The sequence below is a fragment of the Canis aureus genome, chromosome 23, assembly GCF_053574225.1.
Source record: "Canis aureus isolate CA01 chromosome 23, VMU_Caureus_v.1.0, whole genome shotgun sequence".
Classification (NCBI taxonomy): Eukaryota; Metazoa; Chordata; class Mammalia; order Carnivora; family Canidae; genus Canis; species Canis aureus.
The window spans coordinates 2,816,707-2,831,680 of record NC_135633.1 but is presented as its reverse complement, the minus strand read 5'-3'; the positions used below and the strand labels follow the sequence as shown (position 1 = coordinate 2,831,680).

The following is a 14,974-nucleotide window of genomic DNA, read 5'->3' as shown; positions in this document are numbered from 1 at the left end:
TTTTGGCCTACACACAGATGCAGCCTAGAGACATGTGCGTACACGACAGGTATGCTGTCCAGTTCCAGTTTTTCCCTCGAGAAGCAGCAGAAAGGAGAGAACTCGCTGGATGATAGGACTTGACAATTAACTAGTTCAAACAGCTTAAAAAATACTTCGTTAACCATTTCCTTCTTCCCTGGCAACTGCCTTCTCAACCGGTTTTCTCTTCCCACACGCCGTGGTAGGGGGACCCCGGGAAAAGGCTGATCAAGGCGGCCTCAGCGGGGAAGGCCTGGGAGCCCTGGGCCACCTGGGCCACCGCCTCCCCGCAGGTGCCTCTGGCCCTTGTCTGCAGCTGGGCCGGCGGGTCTCTCCTCTCTCAAAACCACCAAGAAAAGTCACCACGGGGATGGCCTCATCACTAGGTTAGACACATGGACGTAGGAAGGTAGAAGAGAAATCAGCTAACAATAAAGCACCGAAAATCAGCTAACAGCCACACACAAACCACTGTGATGTTGATTAATTTGGTCACCTGGAATTTTTTTTTTTTTTTAAGTGGACACCTGCAGTACCAAGGTAGGTGAACTGCTTCTCCCCATCTTTCCCACTCACTAAACCTTGGAAATGGAATCTGCTCCCCTCTTTCGGAGCCCTTCCCATGGCATGACTGGAAACCTGCCTGGCTGGGGAATGACAGCGACAGCAGGCACAAAACCAGCCCCAGCAGTAGCAGCTAGGGGCAAAGAACACTGAAACCGTGGTGACGACCCCATATGGGATCTCCCTTTTCAAATGGGAAAACTGGGGCTTCCTGGGGTACGGGACCTCCCCAAGGCACCCAACGGATGGTGTCACAGGTAACGTGAACTCCAGAGTCCCTGATTTTGACTGTCCACTGAGTCTTCCCAAGTATCATGCAGATCCAGTTACTTCTCTCCAGTGATAGTCAAGATACAAAGCAAACCCACGGTCCTACCAAGGATAAAAGCCAGAGGGATGCTGCCCCCAAGATCTTGCTATGATCATCCGCGAATCTCGGTGAGAGCACTTTTGCTCATTCAAAAAAAAAAAAAAAAAAAAAAAAACGAATTATAAATAGCTTTAGAAAGGGAGGGACCAAATTCATATAAATGTCTTTGAGCATGAAACTGTTCGAGAGGTGAATCCAATGTCCACAGAGATTCCCATGCACTCTAAAATTTTACCATTGAACACAGCTCAAATTCTGATAAAGATAACTTATAAGAAAAACAAAATTACTATACATCTCAAAAAATTATTTTTGAACACAGGCCCTGCATGGTACTTTAATCAGGGATCGATCTCCTTGGGCAGGGGAAGGAAAACCCTTTGTTTTTCATAAGCACTCAAGCAAGATACTGATGAAACAGTACCAAAATGGGAGTCTGAGGAAGCAGGCTCAGCTCCTGGTACCGCCACCTAGCCACCGTGTAGTCTTGGGCCTCAGTTTACTCATCTGTAAAATGAGAGCACTGAGCTGATGGGTTGAGGGGCTTCCCAGCCTCAAACTGTATACTTCTATGATTCACATTTTCCCATAGTTTTCACGGAGGGGACCATCCTCCCTGATGAAAATATATGAGGCTCATTTTTGTTGGAAAAGGTATGTTTCGGAAAAATTTACCATAACACGAAATTTAAAGACTTATTAGTTTGCCATCATAAAACCACTGAGTCATTCCCGCTGGAAACCCATTTACCCTTAACCAATAAAATCATTCTTAAGAATACAACAAAACGTTTAGTCACACTGTAAGGCAAAATAATAATCTGAGTAAGCAGTGACTCTGTAAAATATCACACAACTTTGAGGCTCTTTAGCCATTTCAATAAATGGAGAAAGGAGGGCAACCACAATTTATTACTTGACAGAAGGCAGCACTCCATACAGTTTTCCAAAGTTTGGCACACCTGAATTCAGGTGAATAGCGCAGTAACAGAAAAACTGATTACTCGCGTCACCATAAAAAGGCACATAATTAGAAATTACACCACACTATTCTCTGCGTTCCAATTTTTTAAAACATATACACCTATGCAATTCTCTCATTTTTACCCCTCAGAGTAACAAGACATGACAGGTAGTTTTGCTGGGAGCTATAAATGCAATTAGTAGGGTTCCATATTTACACACTAATATGTTTTAAACATGTGGTGAGGTTTTGTTTCAAAGCTTCGAATTCGGGGGTTAACACTTATTTCCAAAATGTTCTGAATTTCACACACCTAGAGAGGTTCTATCCTTATAGGTGTTTCCCCTCATATTTTCTGGGCATTAAACAAAACATCTGGGAATAAGGAAGAAGAAAACAAGAAGAAGAAGAAGAAGAAGAAGGGGGAGCCTACAAGATGTTATCTCCAGAGAAGCTCTGAAAACATGTGGTTACAGATTATAAGGTGGGTGGGTACTCATTTAAAATAATGAGGGCTAATGGTGATAAACAACCTACAGAGAAGCCTTAGAGAAGATTCCAGACCTGACATCACCGACACCGACAACAGAGCTTATGGTTGGAAAGGATGCTTGGGATGATAAGTTAACCGTCACCATTTGCAGATGGAAGCCCTATGCCATCATTACAAACATCTCAGCCTCACAAGTCATATGAATTTTTATTTTATTTTTATTTTTTTTTATTTTTAAGATTTTATTTATTTATTCATGACAGACACAGAGAGAGAGAGGCAGAGACACAGGCAGAGGGAGAAGCAGGCTCCACGCAGGGAGCCCGATGCAGGACTCGATCCCGGGTCTCCAGGATCACACCCCAGGCCAAAGGCGGCGCTAAACTGCTGAGCCACTGGGGCTGCCCCATTTGAAGTTTTAAAACACATAAGTCAAAAATATTTTGTACAGAAAATGTTCGGCTAAAAGATAAGCCTCGAGATCGGTGGTTTGACATTCACAGGAGCAACGCAATCTTAGCAGTAACCTCTGAAAATCAAACCCACTGATGTGCCGTCCTGGGGCCCCATGAAGAACATAAATATCACCTAGAAAACAAACCAAGCAAGGTCAGAGCACCACCAGCTCACAAACGCCTCCGAGGGCACTTCCGAGAGAGTGGATGGCCTTGTCTGGAGTCAGCCTGATGGAGCTGGAAGTGCACAGGCCACGCACCACACAGACCAAGATCTACCTACTGGGTGACCTTGGGCAAGCTGTTCATCTTTCCTAAGCCCTAGCTTCTTCATTTGGGAAAAGAAAAGAGAGAGAGAGAGAGAGAGAGAGAGAGAGGCAGGAATAACTAAAACCTTGTAGGCCGCTCAAGATCAGAAAATGTCAAGCTACACGCAAGAAACGAGGTAAGTGATGAGGTACCAGCTACTATCATCCGTATGTTTGCTGCTCCTGGAGGCTGGCGGAGTCGGGAGCAGCGGAGGCTGGCAGGCCAAGCATCACACCACCTGGTGGACCTAGAACCGGGAGTCATTCCAACTACAGAACTAGACTCTACACTCCAGAACTCCGGGAGCCAGGATTTTTGAGCCAGAAGAGCCCTTTGAAGTCAAATACTTCATTTTAAAAGAAAAGAGTTGAGGCCCAGGTGTTGACAGGGTCAAGCACCCAAAAGAAAGGGGAGGGGTGGGGGGGGGCAGGAAAGGAAATTATATTCTTACAGGAAATTTTTGGAAGGACAAGGGAAGAGGAGCCATGTTCAAAAAGCCGAAGATGACTTCACACGGTTTAGTGATAACCAGGGAAGAGAACCCAGAACCTCCAATGGGGAGCTTGACTCTATGTTTCTACGCGTACTTGTTCCGTAACCGACTTCTTCATACGTCGCTCTCTCCAAGTACACCAACCGGAACAGGACATCTGTCTGCATGTTACACCGACACCGTGCAACACTCCCAAGCTCTTACCACAGAGATCAGAAACCCAAAAGCACATGGCCTCACTAGAAAAATAAAGCTGAATGCTCTGATGCCAGCAGTCACTGGCTTCAACGTTAAAATTTAAAGGGTACAATTGTTTAATTGAAACTGCTACATCTCCCTAGTGGTTAAACTCTCATCTTTTCTCCCCTCATAAAATTCACTACTTCTAAAGTACCTACAGAGTAAAGAGGAACATCATGTTTCAACAAGGTACCTTTTTAAAATCCCCGTAAAATGCTCCAGAAGCCACCTAACCTGTTTGCTGACGGCCAAGCGTGTACCACCAGGGACTCCGCCATTGCATGCTCGCTGGGCCTGGGCCTCCTGCCATAGGATTATTTAATTTTCAATAGACTGTGATTGACCCAATGTTATCTACATTTGAATAAGCCCTCCTATTTGTACTAGATAAAACCGTACTGCTACTACCACACTGTTGATCATATCTCAGACGCTACCCGGCAGTTTAAAGTCACTAAACGACACACAGGTGCCAGAGAACACGGGGCTCCTCTACGTGTTCTCTAGGAGATGGTTGTGTCTTTAAACTCGACAAACATATATTGACAGTGAATACCATCCCAAGGACTTCTCTAGGGTCTTTTGGAGGTAAGCAAACGTTTCAGGTCCATCTTCGGTTCACGGATGTCTCCAGTATGGACAGAAACCAAAAAAACTAAAGGTGAAAAATGCTTCTGGTGGAACAAATTTGAAGGGAAGGTCTCTCTGGTGTCCACCAGTAGTGCCGACACACATAGAACACCAAGGTTCTACTCAAAGCCTATGAAGGTTCATTCCTTTTCTGACACGATTCCATATCCTTAGGCAAGCAATCTCCTGCTCTCGCTCTCCCTCTCTTTATAACAAAAGTGATCTACGTTATTAGTTTTTTTTCCCAAACTGAAATACAGAGAAGGACACCCACAGTATCCACTCAGCTCCCCAGACCTAACTGCTGCCATATTTCATCGGTATCATCACAGGGTTTTTTCTATGTTTGGTGCATATTTTTACAAATATCATATAGTTCTGGACATGTTTACCTACTGGCACCTAAGATTGACTCTTCATGTGCAAAATGAAATAAAAACTTTTCTGAAGTTTTACATTTTAATAAGAGTACACACATTATTATTTGACATATCTTGATGCTGTTTTTGGCACGCCATATACATGGGATGAGAAAGTCTTTGCTAGTGAAAGCCAGCATGCCAAAAGGGAAAAAAAAAAAAAAAAAGGTTAATTAGAAATTTTCCTGTAAAAGGAGATACATGCCACCCATTTAACATTAGCCACGTATGTACAAGGCAATGTGCTAGGGTGGTGAGGTTTTTGTATCAAAAGATGTGTTCACAGTTATTTTCTTTTTCTTGATTGTGTGCATCTTGAAAATATGCATTATTGCACCATGAAAGCAATCCGAGCAGCTATGGATATGTGAAGATGCTGCTGTTTGCACTGTAGAAATGAGGCCAAAACAGTTTCTATGCCATTTCACTCAGATTTTGCTCCAGAGATATTTTCCTGACCTTACATGTTTTAGCACTACTAGAGTCCAAGTAGATATCACAATAGACACCCTTCTCATGCCATGTGGAACATTTCTACTACAGTTTTAGGCAGGAAGAGAAATTGGCTCCATGTGATCTGGAGCCTTCCTTGGTGTTGCAAATACAAAGACACAGTGCTTTCCAGCAGAAAGAATCCAAAACTTGCTTCCCTGCAGGCCTGCAGTCCTTAAGAAGGTATCTGCTACAATCCACCATAGTGGTTAAACTATGACACTGAAAAATAAATTTTAATTACTGCAGAGAAAAGCTATCACCTTGTAAAGTCCTTATCTATTTAAAGTACTTGAATATCCTGGCATATAACCTTCCTAATAATATAGAAAGTCTAGAGAAAATGCCAACCTCAAATCTTAAAAAAAAAGGCAAACTTTGTGCTATTGGAGATAGAAGAATGAGTAATTCATTTTATGATCATCTATTCCAGTGGATTACAACTTCCACTTCAGGCTCTTTTAGAATTTTTCGATTAATGATTATACTGCCATTGCTAAGAAAATGAAAAAGACATGAAACAGACTGAAGGAAAAGACTTGCAAAACACTCGCGAAAAAGGGATTTACAATACAGAAAGAGCTCTCAAAACTCATTGAGAAAATAAACGTGATTTTTAGGTGGGCAAAAAAAGATTTGAACTGACACTTCGTCAGAGATGATGATACCAACGTCAAAAAGCACATTAAAAACAAGATGTTCAGGGATCCCTGGGTGGCGCAGCGGTTTGGCGCCTGCCTTTGGCCCAGGGCGCGATCCTGGAGACCCGGGATCGAATCCCACGTCGGGCTCCCGGTGCATGGAGCCTGCTTCTCTCTCTGCCTCCCTCTCTCTCTCTCTCTGTGACTATCATAAATAAATAAAAATTAAAAAAAAAAAAAAAAAGATGTTCAGGATCCCTGGGTGGCGCAGAGGTTTAGCGCCTGCCTTTGGCCCAGGGCGCGATCCTAGAGACCCGGGATCGAATCCCACGTTGGGATCCCAGTGCATGGAGCCTGCTTCTCCCTCTGCTTGTGTCTCTGCCTCTCTCTCTCTCTCTGTGTGACTATCATAAATAAATTAAAAAAAAAAAAAGATGTTCAACATTAGCCAGTAGAGAAATGCAAAATAAATCACAAGATACACACCACATAATTATCAGAATGGCTAAAATATAGGGGAAAAAAAAAAAGGAAAGAAAGTTGAAAATGCCGAGTGGTGACAAGGATATGGAACAGCGGGAACTCTCCTACGCTGCTGCTGGTGGGCATGCAAAATGGTACCACCACTTTGGAAAACAGTTTGGCAGTTTCTTATAAAATTAAACATGTCCTTATGACCATCTGACTCAGCAACGCTGTCAGATGGTATGACATATGACTGTCAAAACTGGAAGCACCCCAAGGAGCCTTCAACGGGTGAATGGATAAAGAAACTCTGGTGGATCTACACGACGGAATAACACGAGCAACGAGGAGACTACTGATACAAGCAGGAGCACGGATGCATCTCAAATACCTTACGTGAAATCAAAGCCTGCCTCCAAAGGCTACGCACTGCATTCCACTCATACGGCGTACGGGAAACGGCGAACTTGTAGAGACAGAAAGCGGGTCGCTGGTGGCCAAGAGCTGGGAGGATGGAGTGGGAGAAAACGGGCACAGGAGAACTTTCTGGCGTGGTGGAAAAGCTCTGCATCTTGGTTTCCATGATGGTCGTATGATCATATGCATCACAACTCTTAGAACTGTTTATTAAAACGTGAGAGTTTGCTGGGTGTAGCTTAAACCTCAACACCTGCCTTTGATAAATAAGGGCAAATATATCACCCCCTTACATTTCTCCCACAGGAAAAAGAACTAATTCTGTGGCCAGAGGTCCTCTTTGCCAGCTTCATCCAAAATGTCACGCACAGAGCTGGCTTCAGAGTCAGGAAAGACGCGGTTTTGTGGTGTTGCTTTTTCATTCGCTTTGTTTTTCCAACCTCTGCTATCCACTTACAGCGGGACATTGGGCCAAACCTCTTCATTCTCTCTTTACTAAGCACCCAGTAGGTCTGTGCCTGTGTGCTGGGTCCCGGGTATATGAAGACAAGACAGCGTTTACCCGAAGAGCACTCTGAGACAGTAGAAAGGCAACACTAAACGACAAGTAAACATTGTGGTATGTGTGGCGCAGCACGGGAAGATGATCAACCAAACTTGGAACTGGAGAAAGGCTTCCAAAGGCAAGGCTGTTGTGCCAAGGTGCAAAGGCCAGATATTACTCTATCGAGGGCTGCTATTTCAATCTGTGCTCTCACTCATTAGGTTGGCACTGCTTCTCAGCAGAGACGCAACTGGCATGTCGAGCAGGATAATTCTTCATTATTCAAGACAACCTTGCTCACTATAGGGCACTTGGCAACCCTGTTCACGCCAGCGCACTAATTAGTGCAACTAAAAACATTCCCCAAACACTTCTAACCTTCCCAAAGCAAGCTGGTAGCGCAAAGAGGGAGATGGAATCTATTTAGCAAGGGGAATATGGCATCTAAAAAAATATAATGAAGAGTGAGTATCAAGTCAATACATCACACAGAAGAACCAGTATTGTTTCACAACAATCATTTGGATTTTTGCACATATACTGGTTCACGGTGTAAGATGTAGTCTTCACTGGATTCATGGGGAAAAGGAAAAAAAAACCTTAAGACTCTGAACTAGATGATTGTCTGTTGGGGTGGAGGTGCCTTCCAGGCCCAGGGACGATGACACCTGAAAGCACGGTCTACTGAGACAAAGCCAGAGTGGTCAAAGAGAGAACCCTCTCCAGGAACTTGAACATTAAAAGCATGGCTGCAGGTGGCGAGAGAGGCTACCAAGACGAGCAGAAAGTCCAACCCCAAAAGCCTCGTGGATGTGACCTCCAGAACTCGTTGCTGCCAGAGGAAGCTTAAGCAGGTCACGTCTGCTGCAGAAAGATCACTCTGGCAGCCGTAGAGGACAGTGGAAGGAAAGGAGGGAAAGAAGAAATTCAGCCCTTCTGGAACGTGGTTTCCCTGACTCTAAAATAACGTGCACTCACTAGTTCTCAGGTCCTTTCCGAATCTATCATTACGACGCCTACTTTGGCATTCCTGATTCTGCACATTCCATGCATAATCAGTAGAAAATAAGCAACTCTTAGATTCATGTTTTTCCTATATGCGCAGGCACATTTGCTTGTGTTAGCAAGTGTGTGAATGAGCACAGACTTTTAAAACATACCCCCTTCAGAATTACAAGGGTTCAGCAATTAAGAAAGACGCATGACTTCATTTCCAAAGGTAATATTTTATGCTGTAATTGTTTATGCTCTCAATGAAGCAATGCAGCCTAGGAGACATTTAAGGGTGTGTTCTTCAAGGAGATGCTAACCCAACGAGTTGGTAAAGAGACAGCACAAAACGCTGGTGTGAAAATACCACACCACGACGAAAGGCAGGTGTGGCTGAAATTATACATCCTTCAAGGGGTAACTTTACAAAATAAAAAATAGTTAGGCTAATTCAATATTTTCTAATATCGAAACAAGTTGTTCCACTTGTTTCTGGAGGGTTTGTTTTTGTTTTTGCCTTTTTAAACGCAGCCTGGTTTTCGAGTGTAAAGAGAAAAATGTAAAATGCTTGAAATCTGGAAGTTAACGTTTACTAAATGGCCAAGAAAAAAAATGAATGCCAAAGAGAAAAAGAACATTTCTTTCTATAGCTTGATCAAGTATACTAGCATCTGGCATCCCATGGAACAGACAAGGGTTAACCTCTAATATTCCTTGTTTTCTTGCTACTTAACGGGTGTTCTCAGGCATTCTTCGGGTGTCAACAGCTGTTCTGGTAACCCTAACGATGACAAAACAGTGCTCATTACCAGCCAAGACACACAGACAGAATGGTATTTCAATAGTCCATTTAACTCCAACAAGAAGTATTGTACGGATTGTCAGCTGGGCAGATTGGAAACACTCAATTACTTCATCCTAGCAGACAAAATGCACTATTCATAAAGAAATCAATCCAACAGCATTTATTATGGTAAATATTCTAATTAACTAAACGGTTTATGTTTTATTATGGCTACACTTATTAACACCACTGATAGGAAAACATTACTTCATGGCCCTGCCTTCAAACGCGCACACCCACGAAAACTTCTGTTTAGACGCGCATTTTTTTTGAACTTCAACTCACAACCAATTAATGGGTTATGAAATCATTTTAATGGACCATAGCCAACTTTTTTTTTCCACATTTAAATAGGAAAGACTAGAATAGGATAGAAAAAAAAAATCAGAATACATCAAATGTAATAACAGTAAGTACTGTTTCGGGAAATTCTGGTTTCAGCGTGTGTTTCTGCCTTACTGACTGCCACGTCTCAAGTTCACATATATCGTCTGTGAAATATAGTCAGAACCACGAATTCAAGGGTTTGGCTATTAAAGCCAAATACTTATTTTTTTTAATAATAAATTTATTTTTTATTGGTGTTCAATTTGCCAACATACAGAACACCCAGTGCTCATCCCGTCAAGTAATTTTTATTCTCCACCCGCCCCTCGATGGAGTCACAACTACAGCTGCTTTCCCAGCACAAGATCGGCTCAATGCATTTAGCAAACTTGAAAGTCTTCCTTCACCTATAAACTTCCCTCTTGGAATTGCTTTGCTATATACTCCATAGATTTTGGACCATTGTGTTTTCAATTTTCTCTGGTCTCATGGCATTTTTGTTTGTTTGTTTGTTTTTAATTTCTTCTTTGATCCCTTCATCGACCCATTGGTGGTTCAGCAGCAATGCTGTTTACTCTCTACATGTTTGCGTCTCTTCCAGTTTTCTCCTTGTAATCGATTTCTAGTTTCATTCTGTTGTGGTAGGAAAAGATGCTGGAGATGTCTTCAACCTTCTTAGATTTACTGAGGCTTGTTTTCTGACCTAACGTGCGGTCTATCCTGGGAAATGGTTCGTGTGCACTTAAGAAGTTTTTGAACACAAGGCTCTGTACATAGCTACTCAGTCCGTCTGGGTTAAGGCCAGTGTTTCCTTATGAATTTTGTCATATTATCCTCCATTGATGTAAGTGGGCTGTTGAGGTGTCTACTATGACTGTACTACTGTCACTCTCTCCCTTTGTGTCTGCTAATATTGCTTCATATGCTATATTGACATGTGTCACATACTCTGGTTGGATTAGTCCTTTTATTTTTTTTTTAATTTTTTTAATTTATTTATGATAGTCACACACAGAGAGAGAGAGAGAGAGAGAGGCAGAGACATAGGCAGAAGGAGAAGCAGGCTCCATGCACCGGGAGCCCGACGTGGGATTCGATCCCGGGTCTCCAGGATCGCGCCCTGGGCCAAAGGCAGGCGCCAAACCGCTGCGCCACCCAGGGATCCCAGATTAGTCCTTTTATTATGTAATTCCCTTGTCTCTTGCTATTTTGTCTGATACACGTATTACTATCCCAGCTTTATTTTTGTTTCTGATTACATGAAATATCTTTTTCCATCCCCTTACTTCCAGCCTGTGTGTCTTTAGATCTCAGGTGAGTCTCTGGTAGGGAGCATACAGATGGGACTTGTTTTTTATCCATTCAGCCTCCCTGTGTCTTTCGATTAAAGCAATTAGTCCACTTATAATAAATAAATAAACTATAGGGTGCCTGGCTGGCTCAGTTGGAAGAATATGAGATCTTGATCTCTTGATCTCAGAGTCATGAGTTCAAGCCCCACATTGGGTGTAGAGGTTACTTTAAAAATAAATAAACTTTTTTTTAAAAGGCATTTAGTCCACTTTTTAATTTTTTAATTTTTATTTTTTTTTAAGAGAGAGAGTATATGTGCACGAGTGAGGAAAAGGCAGAGAGAGACTCTTAGGCTGAGCATGGAACCTGACGCGGGGCTCAATCTCACGACCCTGAGATCATGACCTGAACTGAAACTGAGAGTTGGATGCTAGTCCACTTACATTTAAAGTAATTATTGATAGGTATGTATATGTTTTTATTTGGGGCAGTATATTTTACATCTTTTTGTGTATCCCTTATTGTGATAATAGTGATTATGCCAATTTTGTCATTGTTTGAACTTCATACTAGCTTTTTAAGTGACTGATCCACTATCTTTGCTATATATTTGCTTCACCGATGAGATTGTTTTCTTTCACATATTCTCTTTTTTCTATTTATGGCCTTTCTGTTTCCACTTAAAGAAGTCCCTTCTAATATTTCTTGTAAAGCTGGGTTAGTAGTGATGAACTGCTTCAGCCTTTGCTTGTCTGGGAAACTCTTGATCTTCCCTTCAATTCTGAATGATAACCTGCTGGGTAGAGTATTCTTGACTTTAAGTTTTTTCCTTTCAGCACGTTTAATATATCATGCCACTCCCTCTGGCCTGCATTTGAGCTGAAAAACTGGCTGATGGCCCATCATGGGGTTCCCTTATACGTAACTAACTACTTTCTCTTCATGCTTTCAGAATTATTTTTAGTTGTTTTTTTTTTTGTTTTTGTTTTTGTTTTTACATTTTGACTATAATGTATTTTGGTGTAGATCTCTTTGGGTTCATCTTGTTTGGGGCTCTCTGTGATTCCTGGACGCAAATGTCTGTTTCCTTCCTCAAACTAAGGAAGTTTTCAGAACTACTGTTTCTCCAAATAAGTTTTCTGCCCCTTTCCCTCGCTCTTCTTCTGGGTCCCTGTGGTATGAATGTTAATATGCTTCATGTTGTCCCGGAAGACTCTTAAACTATCTTCCTTTTTAAAAATTCTTTTTTCTTTTTGAAGTTCAGTTTGGGTGATTTCTATTAACCTGCCTTCCAGATCATTAGTCCAGCTTCTGTATCATCTACCCAGTTATTTATTCCCCGTGGCGTATTTCTCACTTCTGTTATTGTATTCTTCGGCTCTAATTGGCACTTAAATATTGTCTAGCTTTCTTGAAACTCTGTGTTCATCCATTCTTCTCTCTATGGGGATTTCTACAAGCACATGATAAATCAGTGTTTGTACATTCAACAATCATCCTAAGCAAGAAAAGCTCTAATTTCTAAGACACTGAGGCACTGACCTCATAATAATGAAACAAGAAAATTCTAAAAGATGAGGTCTAGGCCTAAACTCAGAGACAGGCTGAGATTTCAGCAACCCTTTAATGCAGGCCTTGTGGGGCAAGTGCTTCCCTTCAGGTTATGAGGCATGAAATAAATACCCCTCACAAACACACATACCACATACTCTCCTTTCTCCCCTCTGATGGCCATTTTTAAAAAGGCTTATAAAACATATTCTATCCTTAAAGGAATGACTCAAAATTGTAACTGAGATGACTCAATCATTTCTGTTGACTATAAGACAACAGACATTGATAATGATGGTTTATAAAAAGTTATTCAAGATATTCCCTTGGGAATGACTTAACAAGTCATTACAGCCACTAATGATCTATTCACTATAGGAGAAGCTATGCCATCCAATCTGAGGTAGTCCTCAATCTTTGAGCAAAGATCCTCAAATTTGGTTTTATAATACTCCTGGACAGCTCCATTTGTAGCAAGTCTTTAAGTTCTAAACAATCTCGGAAACAAAACTTAAATTCTTTTTATTTTCTGCAATCAACATGGATCATACGGTTCTTTATTTTTTACCTTGGACAGAGAACAATGGGCTACCCTGAAATTTGGTTATTAAAAAAGAGAGAGAGACACTCACAGATATACTCTAGGAACTCCAAAATACATTCAGATTAATTGCTTTAGGTTGTTTGTTGAAGATTATCCGTCAGTTCTAAGGTTGACAATGTTTGTTGGAAGAGTTATTAATTGGTAAGGAGAGAAGAAATAATATCTTAGAAAATAAACTCCTATAAGAAAGAGAACACTTAATACCTTAACCCCCAGTGAAACCAGATACACACTTCTGACTTCACACACACACACACACACACACACACACACACTCCAAAAAGAGCTTGACCTATAATAAAAGATTGTTGGGATCCCTGGGTGGCTCAGCAGTTGAGTGCCTCCCTTCGGCTCAGGGCGTGGCCCCAGGGCCTGGGATCGAGTCCCATATCAGGCTCCCTGCATGGAGCCTGCTTCTCCCTCTGCCTCTGTCTCTGCCTCTCTCTGTGTCTCTCATGAATAAATAAATAAAATATTTTTTAAAAAAAGATTGTAAGATTGGAAAGTCAATTCAGATACCAATAAGCAAGATGCCAATAAACCCCAGCCTGCCTGGGACAACCCCAGTTTACAACCATTGTCTCAGCACACTATTCATGGTACTCCTTTTCCCTCTCAGAGGTACAGTCATTGGGATGATATATGAAATGATCATCCCACTAACAGCAGTAGGTTTGAGTGAATGATGTCGAATGGTTTGTGATGGGAAGAAGTGGAAATCTTGGTTTGGATTGGGGAAGGTTTGAATAAAAAGCTAATTCCTCCTCTATATAATACTATATGGATAATAATATGAAAAACAAGTTATCAAACTTCTGTAGAGTTTGTAAATATTGCTGTGATCAACTTGCTGTTCCTCCAGCTGGACCATATGCTCTACTAGGGCAGGGTGTGTGCTTTGCTCACTACTGTGCCCAAGCCTGTGGCATACTGTGTGGCCACAGTTGAGTGAATGGCATGCCAGACACTGTGTTAAATGCTTTAATGGTCATGGTAGCAAATACATACTTAGCATTTCCAAAAAAATAAATTTTAAAAAAGACTTAATTTTCCAGTAATCTAAAGGAAGTCAATGCCCTGGTTGTGAGAGGGAAGAAAGAAAGAACACAGAACATACCCTCTTTTTTACAAATTTTATAATTGACTCGATTATGGAACAATCAGGAACACAATATTTCTTATGGAGAGCAAAGAGTGTTAATGACAGATTTCCTCCCAAAGCCTATTGCTGTAACCAAATAATAACCCTACATGCAAACACATTTGGGAAAAGGCAAGAAAGAGAGAAAAACATTCATTTAAATACAAGTTCTGGGACTTAAAAATAGCTTGGGAGGAATGATGTAAATTTGGATTTCAGTAAAACTAATTTTTCTTCCTCAAAATTTTAAAATACAGGCTGTGTCCTAAAAATAGCATCTCATGGAACCACTGAACTAGAAAGCATAGTGGTTAAATGCTTCCCCAGAAGCCAAACCAAATGCCCTAGGTTTGAGCACAGCTCTGCTCACTCATCAGCTATATAACCCTGGGCAAGTCCCTTAATCTCTATACGTGCCTCAGTTTCCTCAACGAAATGGTGATAACACTTCTGATTTCAGAACATCGTTGTGAGGGTTAGATGATGTGACTTCAGCCAGTGCCCAGCCTAGCAACAACTAGCCCACAGCCAAAACTCAATCAAACTCTGCAATTATTATTTTGTGATTACATCACCTGATCACCATCTAATCTCACCATCTCATTTTAATAATGAGGCAACTAAGGCCCAGGAGGGTTAAATAATTAAAGAACCAAGGTCAAAATCAAAAAGATAAATTCTAAGGGCGCCTGGGTGGCTCAGTCCGT

General features: G+C 41.6%; 1 protein-coding gene across 1 annotated transcript in view; it reads right to left on the bottom strand.

Moving 5' to 3' along the window:
- The window catches only part of LGR4 (leucine rich repeat containing G protein-coupled receptor 4), a 99,463-nt gene that overhangs the window by 46,000 nt on the left and 38,489 nt on the right, over positions 1-14,974 (bottom strand). The window lies entirely within an intron of this gene.